The following is a 22,688-nucleotide window of genomic DNA, read 5'->3' as shown; positions in this document are numbered from 1 at the left end:
GACACATAAATATCTGGTGCCAATCACCGATTTTGTCACCATCCAGTGTACCTGTTTTGTACACATCAAAGCCGACACACAGCCATAGAGCCTCTGCATGGGCTGAGATCTTGTCCAGCCACGTAATTTGTAGGGTGTGGTACAAATTGACAAATTGGGCCCCTTCTTAAAAAACTGATATGAATTTCAGGAGCATGACAGCAGAGAATGAAGTCAAGTGCAGGACCCTGGGAGCCCTGAGTAACTGCAGAGGTGGCAGAGCCATGAGTCTCATCCTGCTGAGACCAGCTCACGTTCCTAGTTCTTTCCACCACAAACTCAAAAGCAGGATGATCCAGGCACTCCAGCCTCTAGGCTGCCCCAACTCCACCTCCCTAATACACCTGCCTTCCTGCCTTTCCTGCGTCGTCATCCCAGTTTCAGCTGAATTGGCCTCCCGAAGGTTTGTGTAACACTTATAAACCGGAGAGGCTCAACCCGTGCGGTCACAGGCTGTCATGCTCTTAGGTTATTTCCTTGCATTTCTCCAACAGCCAGTAGATGCCCCTATTCCCATGGTGCAGGGTGGTGGGTGACTTGCTCAAGAACACACAGCCAAGTAGATTTCAATCCTGCTCTCTGTGTCACCAGTGTCTGTTGGACCTGCTTCTTTTTAATGACAATCTTCTGCGGACGCCTACTACCCCAGCAAAGTAGAAGTCCAAGTATGGGATGGGAATGGGTGTCTGAGCCTTCGCCTTCATCCCCAGCAGTGTCAGGACCAGGAGGAATGCCCTTTCCCTGAGGTACATACTTTGCCAAGGAATCAAACAGTTAATAGGAAGTGCATGAACTTGGATCTGCTGGTACCCCTGAACACACCCTCCACCCAGAAGTCACAGAGCCTTTGCTGGACCTCGGGCTTCAAATGCTACTCCTTGGGGTGGGGGCTACAGCAGAATGCCAGGTTCAGGCAGCCAGGAGCGTGGGGGACTATCGGAGCAGGGGGGTGGCAGAGGGGGAGGCGATGGGCACTCCAACAGGAGCAGGGCCCCCACCAGGCAGGGAGAACAGACCATCCCTCAGAAGCACCAGCCCGATACCCCCCTCCCGTGTACAGGCACAGGGGCCGCCTGCTGTGAAATGATCATTTTCTGCTTCCTGCCTGTGCAGGGGCTCACGTTTTCATCAAGTTCTGAAGAAAAAGAATGGGAAAATATCGCGGCTTTTATCCCCCCCGCGTGCTGAAGAAATTGCCTTTTTATGAAAGTCCTTTTGGTTTCGAATTTCACGGACTCTCAGGGGCCGGGGGACCCCCTTAAACATCCAGCCTCACATCCCTGAACCTCCCTGCCTTCAGAGAGTCCAGAAGCACTAGGTTGGACTTTGGGGAGTGAGCAGCACAAAGGAGAGAAATTAGAGGGAAGATGGTTGAAGCCACATATGTCACTTCAGCTCCCACGAGGATGTCAGAAGGAGGTGGTGTGGCCGCCCTTGGCCTCCAGAGCAAACCTGGTGTCAGGTAAAGAGGCACAAGCTATGTGAGCACACGGACCTGTCTCTGCGGGCTGAGTGACCTTGGGCCACTGCCAGGACCTCTCTGAGCCTATTTCCTCATCCATGAAAAGTGATGGAGATCTTCACTGCGAGGGGTCTGATGAGGATTAAATGAGGGGCTGTTTACAAAGCCCCCAGTGTGGTGCCCGGCGCACAGCACGCTCTTGATACAGCACAATTTGCCACCCACCCACCTCATTTCCTTCTAAGTCATCTTAAGACAAAAAAAAATAAATCTCATGAGATTAAAATCTCTTTTTTACCCACCCCTCCCTCCCCCAGTTGGGTACTTGCTGAATGTATAAATAGTTGGAAAAAAAGCTTGGCCACATTCCTGCATAATTGCACCACAGAGTTATTAAAGGTAAAACACCTGCCTCGAGGCAGCAGCTTCTGCTCACACGTCTCTGGGTGTCTGGGTTGGCTCATTTGTGGCAGCGCCAGCAGAGGCAGCCTCGGGCGTGGTCTGCCCAGCCAGCGGCCTTTATCACTTTATCATCGTGTAGAGGTCACTGAAGGGTTCATATGTTTTTCTTTCTTTCTTCTTCTTTTTTTTTTTTTGGCCGCATCCATGGCATATGGAAATTCCTGGGCCAGGGGTTGAACCTGCACCAAAGCAGTGACAACAGCAGGTCCTTAACCTGCTAGACTGCCAGGGAACTCCCATGTTTTCTCATTGCATTTTTCTTCATTTTTATTTCAAAATTGAGATCTTCATGATGAATTAAGTCTCAACCATAAAGAACAAAGTATGCATACAACACACACATATGAATACACATACACACATGCACATATTCATGCATATGCAATGCACACAAGTGTTAACACACGTGTACTCATGTATACACATGTACACACATATTTTATGACATATATGGGATAAAATATATTTCAAATCCTTAAGTAATATTTTGGTACAAATGGGCATCTTTCTCATTGTTCTTATTCAAACTGTTTTGATTTGCTTAAGCGTCTAGAAAGTTCCAAGCAAGATTTTACTTCCAGTGCCAGCAATTTATTATCTGTTTTGGGTGGGAGGGATTCTTTCTTTTAGATTTTCATAGTTATTGTTCCTATGGTATGATTCATTTTTCTAAAGAAATTTCTGAAATCATTTTTCCCAAAGTAATGGGGTACAAATATTCTTTTAAAAAGCAGAAGACAAGGAACTGAATTTTCTCTTTGCTTTTTAATAAGTTTAATCGGTGTTTATGACATGCACCCTGCCTCACACAACACACTAAAAGGTTTATGTAATAGGGACTCTAGGACAAAGTATCTTTCTTTGGGGAAAGCCCCCAAATGGGGACATAATATGCCTTTGCAGCCACCCGCAGTTCACATGTGGCAAATATAAACAGCATCAGCTCTCTGAAAAGATGGGAGGCTGCCTTCACCCTAAGAGTGAAGTGTCCTTTGGCTTCAGTTGGGCCAACGGGATGGGGGGGCACAGATGGAGTGACTGGGGTCCTGGGCATCCCTGGAGGTTGTGGATCCAGCCCACTTGGAAACACTTAGGATTCTGTGGAAAGGCAAAGACCCAAGTTTCCTTTGCTGCTGGTCCACTGCTTCCGCTCCTCTCTAAGGCCACTGGGGAGCTTGGAGTGGATTTGCAGCTGCATTTCTAGTTGTCCGAATTCCCTTCTGAAGGGCAGAGAGAACAAACTGGGCACCTGGGGCCTGGGCACCTCCCCTTGCTGTTTGGGTCTCTGGTCTCCCCTGGATCTGAGAGCCGCCAGCAATAACATCATGATAAAACCTGCGTGTCCCTGACACCCCGGCGGGGCTCCGGGAGCATTTCCGTCCCTGTCACCTTTCCTTCGGTTCATCTCCTTCTTTCTCCTTCATCTCTCCTTTCCCTTCTCTCTCTCCTGAATCCCTCTCTATATTATTTCCTCTCTCCTTTCTTTTCTTTCTCAAGTATTTTCTGTTTTCCTCTCCTTCTTTCCTCTGGCTATCTTCCTCACCTTTCTCTCTTTTTCCTATCATTTCTCTGCCCATCTCTCCTCCCTCTCCCCTCAGTTCCTCACTATGTTCCTCCCCTTCTCACCTCTCTTCTCTCACCTTCTAGCACCTTCTCTCTCTATTTCCTTTCTACTTTCTCACCCCCTGTCATTCTTGGCTCTTTTTTCTTTCCTTCTGGGCTCTTCTTTGCCCTGCCCACTCCTCCCACCTCCCACACCTCCCAGGTTCCTGTCCCCCCCCACCCCCCACCCCCCCCCCCCCCGTCTCAGTCTCAGTCTCCCCCCCTCCCCCACACTTCCCTGAGAACACAGCAGAGGACTCAGACCCAAATATGTTGTGCCTTTGTTCTGTCCTGAAGAGAATGTCCTTACCAATCTGACCAAAACAAAACAAGAAAACCCCCAAAAGGAGAACAAAAGAGAGAATGCACCCAAGTGCTGGGAGCACTCTGATGCAGAACGCCCTGTGTCTGACACAGGCAGAGGCACCAGGAAGTGCTTATATTGATGCCCTTGAAGGGGACTCAGGGCCTCTCCCAGACCTGTCTGCACTCAGATAGTTCTGGAGATGCTAGAAGCCTAGGAACAAAACGCCTCTCAGGGCTGCCAGACATTCTGTGTTAAGCAAGGGGACAGGGCTCCTGGGCAGCTGAAGGGTCATGGGTTTTGTGATTTCGGAAAATGGGAGGAGCTGAGGCCATGGGGTGACCTGGATGGAAAAGTGAGGGGTGTCTGTGGGTGGTGCTGGAGGCTGGAGACACCAGCACCCAGGGCTGGGCTGGGTGAACCAGCTCCCTGTCCTTCCTGTCCTCGTCTCTTGCAGGGCTGGCAACTCTCCTGCACCTGAGTGGGGAGCCCCCCACTCGGCCCCAGGGACCCTCCAGGTGTTGGGGAGCAGGTGGGGAGAATAATAGGCAAGCCTGGATTTGCCGTCTGGGCTCAGTGTCAATCTACTTTCTCAATCCTTCTTTGATTCCACAAGCATTCACTAAGTGCCTGTTGTGTTCGAGGCACTGGGCAGACAGCAGTGAATAACACCCGGGACCTGGTGCTCAAAGTGGCCTAGGAGACCGTGTCAGGAGAGCAAGAAGGATCTTCGCAGGTCAATCTGGACATGTCCTTGCCTAGGAGCCGAAAATTTCATGTCAAGGTGTGTACCCAGCATTCATGCCTCCGCATGGTCACCAAAGATTCACAGCTGGCAGCATTGTGATACCACCCACTGCCCATTGGTAGAAGGATGGAGACGCATAGGTGGTGGTCCCTGCTATAAGGGAATCTGTATGGCGACACATGAGTGATCTACCACTGACGCCAGGATGCTGACGAATCTCACACTGAATGAAGTGACAAGCAGAAGAGAGTTTTTAAAAAATCAAGAAAGTAATGTGTGGGGTCCCAGGCTGGGTTAAGTTAAGAGTTACCTGGGGTACTGAGTGGAATGGGGTGCATGGGGAAGCTTCTGGGGTGCTGACCATGTTCTTTTTTTTTTTTTTTTTTTTAGGGTTAAATCTACAGCTTATGGAGGTTCCCAGGCTAGGGGTCAAATCAGAGCTGCAGCTGCCTGCCTATACCACAGCCACAGCAGCGCCAGATCCGAGCCACATCTGTGGCCTACACCACAGCTCACAGCAATGCTGGATCCTTAATCCGCTGATCGAGGCCAGGGATCTAACCCACGTCCTCATGGATACTAGTTGGGTTCCTAACCCTCTAAGCCACGACAGGTTATTTTTTTATTTACTTGTTTTTCATTTCTCCCCATTAGACCCTCAGCTTCATGAGGTCAGTGCCTGTGTCTTGCTCGTGGCTGTAATCCCAGGGCCTGGAATGGAGTCAGGCCCTGAGGTGTTAGTAGGGTGACCAAGTGTCTGGTTTTCCTGGAGTCCGTCCTGATTGCAGTTCTATGTCTCAGGAAACCTCTGAGTCTTAGGCAAGCAGGAATGAGTGGACACCTTAGTTATAAGAGTGTATGCATTTTGAAACATAAAACACTCCTTTTAAATATCAATATCTAGTCTAAGAAAATAACCACTGTCATTTAAATAAAGCTTTACATGTTACTAAGCTCCCTTTACATAGATGATCTTCGAATTAGTTCTTAGTATAACCTGTAACACAGGTGCAATTATTCAGCCATCCTGTTGGGTCTACAGACCCTTCAGGAACAGGGGTCCCTCACCTGCTTGCAGGTGATCTATTGCACAGCGGCCGGACAAGGAGCCAGAGGGGCCCAGGAGAAGGTCTTTCGCCTGGATGCTGAGCCCTGGAGTGAGCAGGCTGTGTATAACCTTCTCATTCTGTAGAACCTGTGTCAGCCAAGAAATCACAACAAGAGAAGGACAAAAGGCCAGGCAAATTGCTTGATTAACTGAGCTAATAGGCCCTGGAGGTGAGAGAGTCTTGCTGCCTATCAGGTGATTTAGTCATCCTGGAAGCCTGCTCCATCCAAGGTCTTCGAGAGGAGAGGACCCCCTTGGTTGCAGGTAAGCAGCCTGCTTGCCAAGCTGCATGTGAATTGCCCGATCAAGGGCTCACCCATCTCCTGAGAGCAGACCTGCTGGGTCCAGGAGGTTGAGTGTGGGCACGTGGTCCCAGGGTCCCTGGTGGTCTGCGTCAGTGGGGATGGGTGGGTGTCCTGAGCTGGGCACTCAGATGTGTCTGAAGCTAATAGGAGAAAGGGATGCAGCCCTTTGAGAGGGTGCCACTCCTGCACACAGCTCTCCCCGGCGGCTCCCTACCTCCTTTTGAAACTTTGAGACTAGCACTTTTTCAGAGAGAATATGCTTTCCCAGGGGTAGGTGGGGGCGTGGATTTTGTTAAAATTCAGATTCTGATGCATTAGGTCTGGGTGGGGGAAGTGAGGGCAAGGTGGGGTGTTTCAACGGGGGTGGGGATGCATAGTCTGATAAGCACTGTAGAAGGTGCTTTTTGCTGCTCTGCAGAACAGGCTGCAGATATGCAAGGTGGGGTGCAGGGAGACAGCTGGGGGCTGCAGTGGAGCCCAGGGAAGAGAGGGTGGCAACTTGGGCTAAGGGCTAAGGGGGGAGTCAAGCCTAAGGGAGGAGCAGGAGATGATGGGGCAGGGATGAGGGAACAAGGGGAATAAGAAAGTGTCCTAGCCCCGCAGCTGGTGTTGGTGGCACTCTGCCTACTGGGAAAGGGGAGAGGGGACTGAAGGGCTGAGCAGAGGTTCAAGGTCATGAGGCCGAGTTTGGGTGGGCTGAGCCACCCAAGTGGAGATGTTATTATGGGCTGAATTGTACCTCCCCCCAGATTCATATGTTGTTGTCCCAACTCCAAATCGAGGATCTCAGAATTTGGAGTCAGAGACTTTAAAGAGGTGACTGAATTAAAATGAAGCCAATAGTATGGGCCCTAATCCAATCTGACTAGTGTCCTTATAAGAAGAGGACATTTGGACACACAGAGAGACACCAGGCAGAGGGAAGACCACCTGAGGATGCAGCAAGAAGGGGGCCATCTGCAAGCCGAGAAGAGAGGCCAAACCTGCTGACACCTTGACCTTGGACTTCTAAGCTGCAGACTGTGGGAAAATTTATGTCCATTGTCTAAGGCCCTCAATCGGTGGTCCTTTGTTAAAACAGCCCGAGCTGATTCATACCGATGCCAAGGAAGCCACAGCCCTGCCGCAGAGATGCTGCAATTGCCTAGCAGGTAGGAGCACCAGGCTGGGGTCCGGGGAGGCTTCCCTCATCCCTCTGAGCCCAGCCCAGAACATCGGCCTCAGCTCTCTGAGCATCAGAAGATTTCCAATCCAGCCACCCTGGAGGGGAAAGCTAAGAGGAGCAGACTGTAGCTAGAGGCCTCACTCGGGGGCATCTCACTGCCTCCTTCACCCTTCGGTGCTGGCAATTCCAAATTACACATCACCTCTTGGGGCCCACGCCTGTGCTCTTCCCAGACCCCAGGATGGTTTCTCATGAATATTTGCTGAGCTGCTCAGATATGCAGGGGAGAGAACGAATCATAAAGAGAAAACAGAGAAAGAGAGAGAAAAGAGGACCCATCCTCACATTTGCATCTCATAGACAGGCCAGGATGGAGGATGCTGGTATGAGGGGAATCTGGTTCGAGAGCGCGAGCTTTTCCAGGGGGATCAAGGGAACAGCTTCTTGTATAATGAGATTGACTCTTAAATTGAAAGTGCTAGCGCTTGTGCTGCAGTTCAGACTCCCCTGCTGTGCGTTTATTCCCAAGGCTCTAACATTAAGACATCGTACATACAAGCCGGGAGCATTCAATTAGGTTTTCTGTTATTAATCAGTCAATTAAGCCGCAATCTCGGGGATATACATTTTCACTCTTAAAGAGGTGAGAAGCGTGCCGGGGCCCCCAGTCTGGTTTGGAATGGCAGCATGGTCTGGAGGGAGAGGCCAGAGGCCTGAGGATGCCAACAGGAGAGGAGAGAGGATGGAATGGGGTAGCAAGGGAGAGTGGGACCTCGGGGTGCTGGGATTGTTTTGATTCTGGAGGCTTCTGGGACGATGACAGTTTGAGGTTTTCTTGTGGAAGAAATGACAACTGGAGACCAGGCAGAAGAAGGACCATGGGCTGTGGAGTCTGGCAGATTTTGAAATTAGGTCTGGCGGGAGAAATACCACTTTGCTACTTGGAGCCTCAGTTTTCCCATCAGCAAAATTGGAAATTCTAATCCCTTTTCTTGATTTCTGTCTCTTTTGTGAGTTGTAAGTCCAATAGGACAATGGGCATGGAAACTTTTTGTAAGCTATGGCATGCTAGAGGGGGACATAAGGGGATAATAGTGGTCGAGATAATGACATGCATGTATAAACAAACTGAGGACAGCAACACCCCCCTTGAATGTGCAGGGTTATTACATAGACCGAGTGGAAAATAAGCACCTGTACTTTAGTTACCAATGTCTACAGATGGTTCCAATCAGACAAACGGAAGAGAATTTTCTTACCCTGGATAATACACATGAGCCTGCTCTAAAGGATGGTCCCTCAGATTCACAGAGCCTCAAAATGCGATCAGACTGCAATGACTGGGCAGGATTAAGAGAGGAAGTGAAGATAAAGAGAGGGTCCTACAATCTTTTCATCATCGACTCAAATTTTATTTATATTTATAATGAGACTCAACCAGAAGAAAGCTGTCAATCTGTCAATGACAATGAGTCCTTAAAGGAAACAGATAAGAACAGCTAATAATTAGTGCATAAATCAATTGCAAGTAAGTGTTTGGATTTGTGATTAGCATACAAGTAATTTGTTGTTTGACATTTTTGAGATTAAGTATTGGTGTAATTAGCACATAAATCATTTGCACATGGGTGTTCCTGAAGTGTCTGGTGTGTAATTAGATATAAATCATTTGTACTTGGGGGTTTTTCAGGTGTTTGGTGTGTCATTAGCACATAAATCATTGGTACATTAGTGTTTTTAAAGTTTTTGTTGTGTAATTAGCACATGGATTATTTGCAAATATGCGTTTCAAATTATTTGTTGTGTAATTAGCATGAAAATGATCGGTGCATAGAATTATATAAATTATTTAGTGGACAGTGAGCACGTATTTAATTTGTAAATGAGACTCTTCAAAGTGTTTCTTGTAATTAGCACATATACCAGTTGTATATGCATAGGTTTAAGTTGCTTGATTTGTAATTAGCACACTGATCGATCATTTTGAGAATGAGCTCTCTTAAGTAATTTAGAATTTGCATAGAAATCATTTATCAATGGATGTTTCTAGGGTCCTTGACTTATAATTATCACATATGTAATTTGTAGATAGGTCTTTAATAACTGCTTGAAAAAAGTTCTTCCTCTCTTAAGAGATATCCTTTCATCCTGTTTACATTCCCTTCACAAGCCTAATTGCACTTGTAGAAAGAAAGAATTCATCAGTTGCTGAATTTTTATGCCTTCCCACTCCCTGGAAGTTCAGAATGCACATCTCTAATCTCAGAATGTTTCATGAGAGTGTGCTGTTGGTATGTAGGAGACCAAAAGCCTGGTGCTTCTCTCTCAAGTCAAATCCCAAAGTCTCCTTCATTGAGATGAGGTGTGTTTTGTGTTCTAGGGGATCAGAAAGCACCCTGTCTTAGACCTAATAAGAGGGATCTGGAAAAAAAAATTATGGGAAACACCAATTTGTGAATAAATACAAAATTTATCCAAATCAGAAGCCCAACTATCCCCTGACTAACTGTGAAGGAAACAGCAAAGGGGGCTAAGATTTTGAGTAGTTAGTGGATGCCAGGAGTCACCCTAACTGCACTAGGGGAGAAATCCCACTTAATTATAATAATGATCCTGAGAGGCAGTCATTGCAACTCCAGCATTAATCAAAGATGCAGTGGAAAGAAATATCTTGAGAATGTGTTTGAATAGCATTCTGTATATGTGCTAATTACAAAAGATATTATAGATGAAATAATAAAAAGATGACCAAGACTAGGAGTTCCCGTTGTGGCGCAGTGGTTAACGAATCCAACTAGGAACCATGAGGTTGCGAGTTCGATCCCTGGCCTTGCTCAGTGGGTTAAGGACCTGGTGTTGCCGTGAGCTGTGGTGAAGGTGCAGACGCGGCTCAGATCCAGTGTTGCTGTGGCTCTGGTGTAGGGTGGTGGCTATAGCTCCGATTGGACCCCTAGCCTGGGAACTCTATATGCTGTGGGAGTGGCCCAAGAAATGGCAAAAAGACAAAAAAAAAAAAAAAAAAAAAAAAAGACCAAGACTAGGTGAATTCTGGCTTTGGACCAAAATCCTATAAGAATCTAGATAGGAAAAATGAGACATTGCATAAATTATTTTCTCTTTGAAAACCATGATTTCTCCTCTGCAATAATCAATTCTCCCCAAAAGGAATATTGAAAGAATGTAAGTTGCAACCCAGGAATTTTATATACAGCCCAACTGTTTCTAATGTATGAAAACAGGGAAGAAGACATTCTTACACATTGAAGGATTTGGAAAAGAAAAACATATTCTCATGTATCCTTATGGAGAAAAATTTTATTTATTTATTTATGTATTTTTTGCCTTTTCTAGGGACGCTCCCGTGGCATCTGGAGGTTCCCAGGCTAGGAGTCGAATTGGAGCTGTAGCCACCGGCCTACGCCAGAGCCACAGCAATGTGGGATCCGAGCTGCGTCTGCGACCTACACCACAGCTCATGGCAACTCCGGATCCTTAACCCACTAAGACCAGGGATCGAACCCACAACCTCATGGTTGCCAGTCAGATCTGTTAACCACTGAGCCACAATGGGAACTCCAAGGGGAAAAAAATTTAATTGAAAAAGTTTTCTAGCCAAGAAGTGGATGAATCAAAATTCAGAACCCAAAGAAGGGCTAATGATGGAAAGAAAAGGACTTGTATATAAACCATGTCTTGATTTGGACCCAACATGAGATTCTATCTGAATAATGTAGTAAATAGTAAGGCTGAGAGTTTGATCCTAGGGAAGGAAGAGGAGAAGATGTACAAGGAGTTGAACTGAACTTATATTACATGCCTTCCTCTTTCTTGGTCTCAGTTTCCCCATCAAACAGAAAGATGGAAATAGCCCAAATGTTCATTGAGGGTATCACCAGGCAGAGGAGACTCCCCCAGTATCCAGAAAGGCTTGCAAATTACCTAGGGCCCAGTTTTTGTCAAATCACTTGTAGTGGGGTTTCCCAACCTTTAATTGTTCATGAACTAGCCTGTAGTATCTAATATCAGGAAGGCTATAATTTGCTTAATAGTTCCTTTAAATAAATACATAAATGTAGTTAATACTTACATTTACTTAATCTTTAATTTACAGCATTTTTATTAAATTAAATGTAATTATTAAACAATTTAAATATTTTATTGAATAAACATTTATTTCAAAAGCTAATTTATGTAACTACTTTAAATGGAAGACCCTCATCCCTAGGCATAAATAGACGGCAAATTCAAATATAAAAAGAATGGAAGGCGTTCCCTTGTGGTGCAGTGGATTAGGGATCCTGCATTGTCACAGTGGCGTCTTGGGTCACTGCCGTGGCTCGGGTCCAGTCCCTCTGGCCTGGGAACTTCCACATGCTGTGGGTTCAGCCAAAAAAAAAAAAAAAGAATGGAAATATTGAATTTTGTTATTAACAGGATATACATGGTTATTTAGTTGTTAGTTTGTACTTGTTTTATTTGTCTTTCTCTCTCTTTTTTTAACATCTTACCAACTTTGAAACTGGGATGGAACTTATGATAAATGGTCTTTTATAATTTTTTTTTTGTCTTTTTGGGGCTGCGCCCACGGCACATGGAGGTTCCCAGGCTAGGGGCTGAATTGGAGCTACAGCTGCCGGTCTACACCACAGCCACAGCAATGCCGGATCCTTAACCCACTGAATGGCACCAGGGATTGAACCCGTGTCCTCACAGATACTAGTTGGGTTCATTAACTGCTGAGCCACGATGGGAACTCCTGGTCTTTTATAATTGATTGGAATTTTTTTCTTTCTTAGAGGTATGCAAAAATACGATCAGGGCACCTTCGAGTGGGTGAAATACTGTAATTCTATGCTCTTACATGGAGCTGGTCAGGTATCCTGCCTTGCTGAAAGTCCTGTGTTTGAAGACTGCTTGCTGCTAAAAAACAGAGATTAGCAAGTGCTAGAGAGGTGTTAAAAACAGAGTAGTAACAAGTGGGATCTTCCCATATAGTCAGAAAGATGAAAAGGGATTTGTGGAAGGTCTGTCTCATTCCGTGGGTCAGGGCTACTGAAAGCTCTGTCGTCTGCACACCAGAAGCAGCTCTTTACACACCCAGTGGGGAGCAGTGATGTACAGGATTCTTAACCAAGCTCTCTCCCAACAACAGTCCTTAAGAGAATAGGGAAAAGTTTAACTGGCCATGGCCCCAGCCTCAGCACCAAGCCAGATCTGTCCAAATATGAACATATTGTCCCCAAGCCCACAAGAGCAGAGTGTATTCGTATACCTTTAAAACAAAACACAACTGGGGCCCAATTATCTCTTAAACGGTATCAGGGAAGAAGCCCAGGCTCAGGGTTTCCTGGGCTGTTGCTGCATGTGAGCAGAGCCCTGGATGGCTAAGTCCTACTTAACCCTACACTCACCTGGAAACATTGATAACCCTTAAAACATATCCATTCTGTCTCAGCCCTGACCAGCAATGGTGGGAACATTTACACAGGGCGGGAGTGGGGGCGAGGTACTCACCAGGATGGGAGAGAGGGCTTGTTCTGTGTCCACAAAAGACGAGCATCAGAAAATGACACAGGAGCTACTTTTTCTACTCAGAAAGTTGAGAAATTATTTTCCAAATATAAAACTAGCATTGAATGACCTGAATCTCTGGGTTTTATTTAAATGGAGAAAGACAAATCGGTTGCCTAGTGGTAGATATTAGGTGACATGACAATGGTAAGCCTTTTGCCTTCTGCCTGGGATTCCTAGATGATCCAGTGTTAATGCTGCTACGTCTATCTATCTATCTATCTATCTATCTATCTATCCTTCTATTTATATATCACTATATATATATATGCATTGAATATGTACATTCACACTAATATGTTGAACCAATAAATACACATTGAATATAAATTCAATAATATATTAAAAACTGAATATACATGGGAGATATATTGAATAAAAAATTGAATATACATGGGAGATATATTGAATAAAAAATTGAATATATACTCAATAAAATATACTGAGTAGAAATTGAATATATAGAATAATGGAATACGTTCTATGCAAAAATGTACACCCAGGGATGAAATATATCTATACTGACTTATTCAATTATATATTCATATTGTAGTGATGTATAATATACAGTATACATGATTCACACAAAAAGATAGTGGAAAGTTAGAAAGCAAATCCCACAGAGTTAACAGAAATGATCTCCTTGTTGGTTGGATACTAACTGATTATTTCCACTCCTTTCTTTACTCTCTTTCCCAAATGTTTGACCATGAGTGTTTATTGATTTTGGAATCAGAAAAAAAAAAGGCAAACATAAGAATTTACAATATTTACATACCTATCAATCTTAAGGATTTAAAAACAGCTCAGCAACAAAAGACTGGTTACATTCGGATGACAAGCCTGGTGTGATTTTTCTGTTTTTCCCACTTTTTCATATATTAAACAGTTTTTTCTAAAACAACCATGGATTCATTTTGTAATGGCAATAATAACATTATTTTAAGAGGAGACAATAACAGTTGGATTCAGCTTACCTGAAAGTACTCCATCCCAGACTCCCCAGTTACATGAACAGATCACATACGATACATAATATACAAACGTTTCTTTGTATACATATACACACATAGAATTATTAATTTAGTTTGAATTGGATTGCATAACTTACAAGAGAAAGAGTCCTAATGAATAGAGGGTTGGAACCCAGATCGGACATATCTCATTCCAAACTCACATTCATCCCTATGGCCCTCTCAGCCTGACGCAGGTCATTTTTAATGGTTTCGCTTCCACACTGGTTCTCTAAGAAAACAATCCCAGCAGTTCGACAGAGTGCGTTCAGCCTGCAGTAAGTCTGGGAGGAGAGCCCTCCAGATTAAGCTCCCAGCTGCAGGGGAAAGTGGACAGAGCGTGTTTTCTAAATAAGCCTCGACACAGCCTAACCGAACATCCCTGCTTTATTTCTCCTCCTTAGCGCTGACCTCTGTCCCCTCGCCCAGAGCTCCGCCACGCACTCAAACCCAATTTGTCCGAATAAAACCAGACTGTTTGCAAGCCCAGGTGAAAGAGACATAGCTGCATGCATCCTTAAAGCCAAATGTTATATATACACATATATAGTACTGGAATACAGCTCTTGCTTTGTAAGCCTCAATTGAAAAAGAAGAAGGGGAGAGGAGATTTGGGGGTGCTGATTCTCTGGCTGTGTGGCCTTAGGTAAATTCCTTGCCCTCCCTCAGCCTCTCAAATGGGTCATGATGATGACCTGCAGGAGTTCCCTTCCAGGACTGGCATTTTTTGATTATTGTGAGAAACGAAGAGACCCATAGCATGCTAAACACTCCTGCATGCATTCACTGAGCTCACCCTACCATTTCATCCATCCTTCAATTCTTTCTTTCTTTCCCTTCAATGAACAAGCCAAGTGTCAAGGTAAGAAAGAAAGTCTAAGCAGACAGACCTGTATTTTTGGACCTTGGACAGGTCTTTCCAAATCTTGGAATCTAGTGTCTGACCAAGATGATCCATGCCCAGGGCAGACTGGAAGGCCTGGTACCAAATAAATGCTGAGATGTCACCCATTTCAGAGCCTCTCTTCAATTCTTTTTTTTATCAAAACTTAATCATATGAGGACTTCAGCTTCCAGCTGAGATGGAATAGCAGGGCCTGCATTTACCCTCCCATGTGAAAACAAAATGAAAAACGTAACTATAAATGGAATATAACCTTTAAAAATTGTGAATCACTGTTATGTACACCTGCAACTTATGTAATATTGTACATCAATTAAATTTCAGTATAAAAAGAACAAATAAATAAAAGGACAAACCACAAATTAAAAAAAATATGTATGGAGCAATGGTTTTTCAAGACATTGGACACCAGGCAACAAAGAACGGAGATCCCAGAGAGATGGCAAACCAATAAGATGAGCCCTGCAGTGACTCCAGCTTAGTGCTCAGAGAGAGATTCTGTGCTATGGCACAGGGAGGGGGCACCCAGACAGACTGGGGTGCTCTTGAGTTGAGGAGATGGAGCTGGGTGTCTAGGGAGACCAAGAGAGCTACAATTTGCAGAGCAGGATATCAGAGAAGGAGAGCCGAGCATGTAAAAAGAGCTCCATAGATTTGCAGAGGGTTGTCCTCAAGCAGTTGGCAGAGTACCTATCAGCACATGCTGATAAGGAAATGACTCAAGGCAAAGGAGAAGAGTACCTGAAAAGAATAATAGTTTATATCCAGAAACAACCCCTGTTCTCTCAGGTGAGATGCTCAGAAGGGCACTGCTTCAGTTGTGGGCAATAATTAGTCTTAGACCAAACCCTTCTCTGGTCCCACCTGACAAAGCTTAAGAGAAAGGCCTGAAAGAATGAAACTGTTTCCAAGTAACTTAATTGCATTCAGGAACAGAGCTCAAAAATATTTATAGAAATGCAGAAATATCCAGCAACTGAAAGGATAAAAGTCATAATAGCTGGTATGTGATTAAAATATGACCAGGCATAGGGGGAGGGGGAGGGAGTGGGATGGACTGGGAGTCTGGGGTTAATAGATGCAAACTATTGCATTTGGAGTAGATAAGCAATGATATCCTGCTGTATAGCACTGGGAACTATATCTAGTCACTCGTGATGAAACATGATGGAGAATAATGTGAGAAAAAGAAAGTATGTGTGTATATGTATATATATATACATACATTGTGCGACTGGGTCACTTTGCTGTACAGTAGAAAATTGACAGAACACTGTAAACCAACTATAATGGAAAAAATAAAAATCATTTAAAAAATATTACCAGGCATGCAAAGAAGCAAGAGCACATAACCTATGATGAGGAGAAAAACCAATGATTGAAACTGACCCCAAAGTGATAAGAATATTGAAAGAGCTTTTATAATGATAGTGTATATGTTCAATACACATTAAGTGGAGACACAGAAGATATAAAAACAAACTTCGGAAATGAAGACTAAAATATCTGAGATGGAAAATTATACTGATGGGCATCAGCAGCAGATTAGATGTTACGAAAGAAAAGATTAGTGAACTTGAAAACATGCAAATAGAAACTACTGAGGCCAAACACAAAGAAAAAAATAGAATTTAAAAATTGAACAGAGCATTAATGAGCTGTGGGAAAACTTCAAGCAGATGAATATACATGTAATTGGAGGCTCTGAAGGAAGGGAAGGGGGCCAGGGAAAACCTTTGAAGAAATTACAACTGAAAAAGGTCCAAAATGTATGAAAACCCAGATTCAAGAAGCCCAGCAAACCCCAAGCCCAAGAAACAGAAGTAAATATTCCAAAGCAAGTGATAATCAAATGCCTAAAAGCAGAGATAAAGAGAAAAAAATCTTAAAAGCATGCAGAGGAAAAAAGACACATTACCTACAGATGAAAAAGACAAGAACTATAATAGATTTCCCATCAGAAACAATGCAAATCAGAGGACAGTGGAAAAGAATGCAAAGAAAAAAAATGTGTCTAGAATTCTATATCTGGGGAAAATTTTTTTTTCAAAAACAAAGGTGAAATAAATGTTTTTTTAAAAAGGATGCATGAAAGCTTAAATAATTGCCCTAGAAGAAATCTGAAAGGAAGCTCTTTAGGTCAAAGGAAAATGATACCAGAGGGGAATGTGAGCATATGAAGGGGAAAAAAAGCACTGGCACTGAAGTCACATCTGCAGTGTGCTTCCTACACATGTGAAGCTCACTTGTGGGAAGATATATTTACCTAGGTAGGTAAAAACTACCATAAGCTGGAAAATTTTTAAAAAATAAAATTTAATAAAAAATAAATAAAAATAATAAATAAAATCTCCAGCTTTTGTATATTTTGAATATACCCTGAAGGTTTTATTACTGAGATGAAATAAGGTTTCTAAATGCATCTTTTTTTTAAATTAAATAGCTGATATTAGAGTTCCTATTGTAGCTCAGCAGGTTAAGAATTCGATAGTCTCCATAAGGACATGGGTTTGACCGCTGGCCTCGCTCAGTGGGTTAAGGGTCCGGCATTGCCACAAACTGCAGCATAGGTCATAGATGTGGCTTGGATCTGGCATTGCTGTGGCTGTAGTGCACACCAGCAGCTACAGTTCCAATTAGACCCCTAGCCTGAGAACTTCCATGTGCTGCAGGTGTGGCCCTAAAAAGAAGAAAAACAAAGAGCACTGGAAATGATCACTGCATGGGAGAAAATATTTTCAGCCTTGGTTTAAGCAAAAGGTTCTTTGATCCAACCCCCCCAAATCATGATCCATAAAAGGAAATATTAATAAATTAGACTTCATAAAAACTAAGAACTTCTGCTCCTTAAAAAAAAAATAATAAAACATTGCTAAGGGAATGTGGAAATGCACAGACTGTGAGAAAATATTTGTGCAACACATATCTGATAAAATACTTTTATCCAGAAAATGTAAAAAACGCCAACATCTCAATAATAAGAAAACAAAAAACCTAACTAGACAAGGGGCACGTACTCAAAATTGATGCTAGATGATCTCAACATAAGTGTTCAGTTTTAAAAATAGGGCAAGAAGTTTGAATAGGCATGTGAACAAAGACATACAGGTGACAAAGAAGCACAGGAAAAGAAGAAAAAAAGACAAAGAAATTGATGACTAGGTAACTTGAATTTTGTCACATGTGAGAATGAATTTTTTTAACGATTGATTTTTTTACATTATACGCATTCTTTAAAATGTATTAAAGTATAATTGATTTACAAAAAAGGTGGTCAACATCATTCATCATTAAGAAAATGCAAATTCGAATCACAATGAGATAGCACTGCACACCTCTTCGAAAGTCCAACATGTAAAAGATTGTTCATACCAGGTACTGGTGAGGACATAGAGAAACTGGAACTCTCATCCACTGCTGTGGGAAACAAAAACGGTACAGCTTCTTCAGAAAAAATGGTTTGCAGTATTTAAAATACTTAGACACCACACTACTGGATAATCCAGCTTTTCCACTCCTGGGTATTCACCCAAGATAACTGAAAGCATACATCTGCAAAAAGGCTATGCATACACTCATTGCGGCTTTATCTGAAATAGCTCAAGAAGGGAAGCCATCTAAATAATGCCCATCAGCAGGTGGACGGATCAACAGACTAGCATTTTCACACAATAGAATACTACTTAGCAATAAAAAGGAATGAGCTATTGATACTTATGAAAACTTGGATGAACCTCAAGGGTATTGTTCTGAGTGAAAGAAGCCAGACACCAAAGATTACATGCTGTACGCCTCCATTCACACAGAATTCTAGAAGAGGCAAAAGTGATCTGTAATGATGGAAAGAAGATCAGTGACTGCCTGGGTGGGAGGTGGGTAGAAACCAAGACTGGAGGGAGGGAGAGATTATAAAAGGGCTGAGGAGGCTGCTGGGTGGGAGTAATCGATATGCCCATGATCTCGAGTGTGCTGATGGTGTGTACATATGTGAAAACCCATTAAATGAGAAAGAATTTTAAAAGTAAACATAATCACAGAGTCCTGCGCCTGACAATTTGTATCCACTGTCAGCCTTTGAGAGTAGGGACCACACCAGTCCCCTCTCACTCCCCCAAGGCCCAACACTGGCCACCAGGTGGAGGTGAAGGCCTGGAGCATCCACATCAAAGAGACCTGAGTTCAAGTCCCCACGTTCCCTCATGCTTGCTTGCTTGCTTGCTGTGAGAATGAGAACCAGTGGCTAAACTCTTGGGGTCTCACTTTGCCTTTCTGCAAAGTGGGTGCATGAGCAGACACCCGCATGTTTATTACCACCTGAGGACAGGGGGAGCTTTCCATGACTATTCACTGTCCCAAGTGAAAAGTGATGTCATGTGCCATCCAGTACAGAGCTACTCACAGGTGACCAGAGGCCACTGTCCAAATCCCAGAGGCTCTGCCCCAGCTGCTGCGGTCCACGGTGAGTGTGTAGAGCTGAGAAGCACTCCCTCACCCCATGTGAGCAGTCACTGCAGGGTCCTCCTTCCTACATATGGCCTGGCACAAGGAGGTGGCCTCCTCTGCTTTCTGAGAAGAGATCCCTTTCTCCCAGGCACTCCAGCCTGTCCTGGGTCTGAGTCATGGACCAGGGATGTGTGGGCAGGTGGCATGGGTTTGGCTGTTATGAGAAAGAGATTAGAAAGCATATGGGCAGTGCTCACAGCAAGCGTTCAGTAAAGAGCCATAGTTATATCATCGTGGCCTTTAGGATGCTGAGCCCTTGAGGGCAGGCCCTGGGGCTATCATCTGCTTCCCTCTTCCCAGCATACCGCCTGCACAAGCTAAGTGCCCAGTTCCTGTTTAGCAAATGAATGAATGAATGAATGAATGCAGGCCTGATTTTCCAAAGGTGCCAACTGACTGACCACCCTCCCCTGGACCTGCAAGGCAGAACTTCGCCTATGCCAGCCACATGTGTCCTGGGTACCACATGACAAAGACCATGGGATGGAAGGATGGGGGAGTAATTCTGGATCCACAGCAGGAAAGAGAACGTTACTTGTATTCTCATATTCTAATATCTTGAATCCTTAATCAAACCTATAATCTAAAATTCAAAAGAGGGTTTGGGGAAAACACAGCCTGCTGCATACTAAATAGAAACTTGGGCCCTGGCTGAAATGCGTCGGTGGTTTTGTTCTGCAAAGAGGAAGAAGAGAAGGGGGTGGGGTTATAACAACAATACTATCTAGCTGCCATCTGGCTCCACGTATCCCACGTGCCATGTACTGTAGCAACTGGACGTCATTCTTACTTACCGGCTAGCCAAGGCCCAGAGAAGTGAAGTGACTTGCAGATGGTCACACAGCAAGTAAATGGCAGGGCCAGGTGAAGCCACCTTAAAGCTCACTGCTTCTCCTCTGTTCCAGGCTGCCTTCCCACCCTGTCGGGCTGCCCCCTTCCCTCCTGTCACACACCTCCTAGGAACACTGGCCAATGCCCTTGAAAAAGCTATTCCGGCAGGTCTGTGCAGCTGCAGCCCCTTTGCCCTCCTATTTGGCTGTTTAGTCTCTGGAAAATGGAATAACCCCTGGCAGATCTCTACCAAGACCCCTGGCCTCTCAGTAATGGCTCAGGCATTAGGAGGATAGGAATTTTTGGTGGAACCAAACTGCCGCCACTGGGAGTCTATGTGATACACAGGAAAGGACTTAAGTGTGTGTGTGTGGTATCAACTGGAGAAGGTGGGGATAGGGTGGCAGGAGACCAAGCCTTTTGGATAGAGGAGGAGGGATGGAAGTGGGAGGGGAGAAGGGCTGGGGCTGGTAGCAGGCAGTAACATCAGGACTCCTCACGTTTGCTGGGCCTTTGCACATGCTGCTCCCTCTGCCTGGATCCCTCTCCACCTTGTAATCCTGAGGTCTCAGCCCAGGCCTCCCCCTTCACTGAAGCCCCCTCTCCTGCCCCACATACCTAGCCCCCTCTCCTGCCTTATCTCTTTCCATATCACTTCTAGGGCACCATATATTTCATCTTACCTCCCTTGCAACTTGCTTTGGCCATTGCATAAATGTACCAGAATTTACTCGCTGGTGTGTCATTGATGGCCATTTAGGTGCCCAGCCCTCGGCCAGGGGAGAACATCCTTGTACGTACACCTTTGTCCACTGCCCAGTGACTTCCTTAGGATAGAAATATTGCTGGTGGTGGGACTGTTGAATCAAAGACATCCAGCATCCTTCTGACACGTATCTTTGTGAATTACTAGCAGGTACTCAAAACTGTAGGAGGCCCATGGAAGTAAGTGTTTTGTGTAGCCTTCCATCGACCATGTTTTGACTTTCTGTCTTGTTAGAAAGAAGTGTGGCTAGGAAGTTCCCTTGTGGTGCACCGGGTTAAGGATCTGATGTTGTTACTACAATGGCTCTGGTCACTGCTGTGGCGTGGGTTCGATCCCTGGCCAGGGAACTTCCATATGCTGTAGGCCTGAACCCCTCCCCCACAAAAAAAGAAGTGTGGCTGCATCCCAGTGCTGTGGTGGTAATTGGGAATTATGGCCCAAACCTTCAGCCTTCCCTGCATCCATGCTCTTTATCGCATGACCATGCAGTGCCCTCCCATGCAGACTCTGGACCATGCTTGCAGGATAGTTTGGCCAACAAGATGTTGGCATTAATGATACAAATAAAGGCTTGAGATGCAGTTGTGTGGCTGGGCTTGCTCTCCCCTGCCCCCTGATGCTGCCAGAAGTCCATATATTAGCCAGCCTTCTGGAAGATGAGAGACACACAGACCAGAACAGAGGCATCCCCCTCATCCCAGCTGAGGCTGCCCTAAATCAGCTGGCAACCAGCTGAGCCCCAGACTTGTGTGTGATCCCATCCAAGGCCAGCAGAGCCACCTGGCTGAGCACCCTAGAAGCATGAGCAATATAAGCTCATCACTATGTGCTGCTGAGGTTTTGTCGTTGTTTGTTATACAGCATTATTACGTCAACAGATAGCTGATACACCAGGCATGACAATGAACCACTTTGTCTAGAATCTCATGGTTCTACTAACAGCAGGGGCTTCAGTGGTAACCCTGCACAGACCTGGGCATATTCTAAGATAACTCAGTTGGTAGGGCCATGTGTAAAAATGTTGATTCTGCTCATCAGCTGGGGAACTTGCCACTGCTTCTAGCATGAGGCAGAGCCCAGAGTAAGATTTCAAAGGAGAGAAGAGGTCAGGGGCTCTTGAAGGGATACAATGTGACAAATGACTTCAAGCACACCGGCATTGAATTGTGTTCTAAACGCCCTGCCATCCAGACTTACCTTGCACAGTTGGGGATTTCTGATGAGAGAGAGCGGAGAAAGTCACTTACAAAGGCAAGTGTTAAACTTGAACTAAACTTGCATGGGAAGGGACCACGTTAGTTACCGGTGTGAAGGACACAGCGTAACAAAGAGGGTGGATTCATTGGCCACAGCTTTGCAAAAAGCCTGCAGGGATGCAGTAAAGCCACCAGGTTCTGAGATGAAAAAGTCTCAGCATGAATTCCAGGTCCACTACTGATTTCCAGCAGGGCTCAGGGCTGGCCTACCTTCCCTTGCTGCACGGCAGGGATTTCAGTACTCAGCCCCAGCCTGGGATTCCTGCCTCAGCACCCTCTAGCTTGCTGGGATTCCTGGAAAACCACTTCCTTGCTGGGTGCTCCCTTTTCTAACTGTCCCTTTAGAGTGAGTCCCCAGATTAGTCCACTCCAGCCTCGTGGATGAGAGAGGGATCAGCAGATAAGTCAGCTCTGGAGGAGGCATAATGGTATTAGTCAATAACAAAGCATTCGTAACAATGGCTACCATGATTCGAGCACCTACTTGGATTGTCACAGCAGCCTCTGCAGTGGAGAAACTGCCACCATGGCTCCCATTCTACAGGTGAGGAGATTGAGCCTTGGAGAGACTGAGGAACTTCCTCAAGGTCACAGTCAGTAATGGGACTCATGTCCGTCCGTCCTAAGCCTCAGAGCTTATAGCTAACAC

At 44.9% G+C, this 22,688-nt stretch overlaps 1 protein-coding gene across 3 annotated transcripts in view; it reads right to left on the bottom strand.

Moving 5' to 3' along the window:
* The window catches only part of LOC146396625 (uncharacterized), a 506,518-nt gene that overhangs the window by 60,029 nt on the left and 423,801 nt on the right, over positions 1-22,688 (bottom strand). The window contains exon 4 of one of the 3 annotated variants that reach the window (XR_014827719.1): positions 17,894-18,100. The exons of the other annotated variants lie outside the window; for them this stretch is intronic. The gene's annotated coding sequence lies outside the window, so the exon portion shown is untranslated. Of the gene's footprint in view, positions 1-17,893; positions 18,101-22,688 lie in introns of those variants that run through there. 3 annotated transcript variants of the gene reach the window in all.

Source organism: Sus scrofa, chromosome 14, assembly GCF_054392235.1.
Source record: "Sus scrofa isolate SSC_HxYL_T2T_F1_AM1 chromosome 14, Sscrofa_HxYL_maternal_Yorkshire_Landrace_v2.0, whole genome shotgun sequence".
In the NCBI taxonomy this organism is placed as follows: domain Eukaryota; kingdom Metazoa; phylum Chordata; class Mammalia; order Artiodactyla; family Suidae; genus Sus; species Sus scrofa.
Note: the sequence above shows the minus strand (reverse complement) of the source record. Positions and strands in the feature narration are given on the sequence as shown.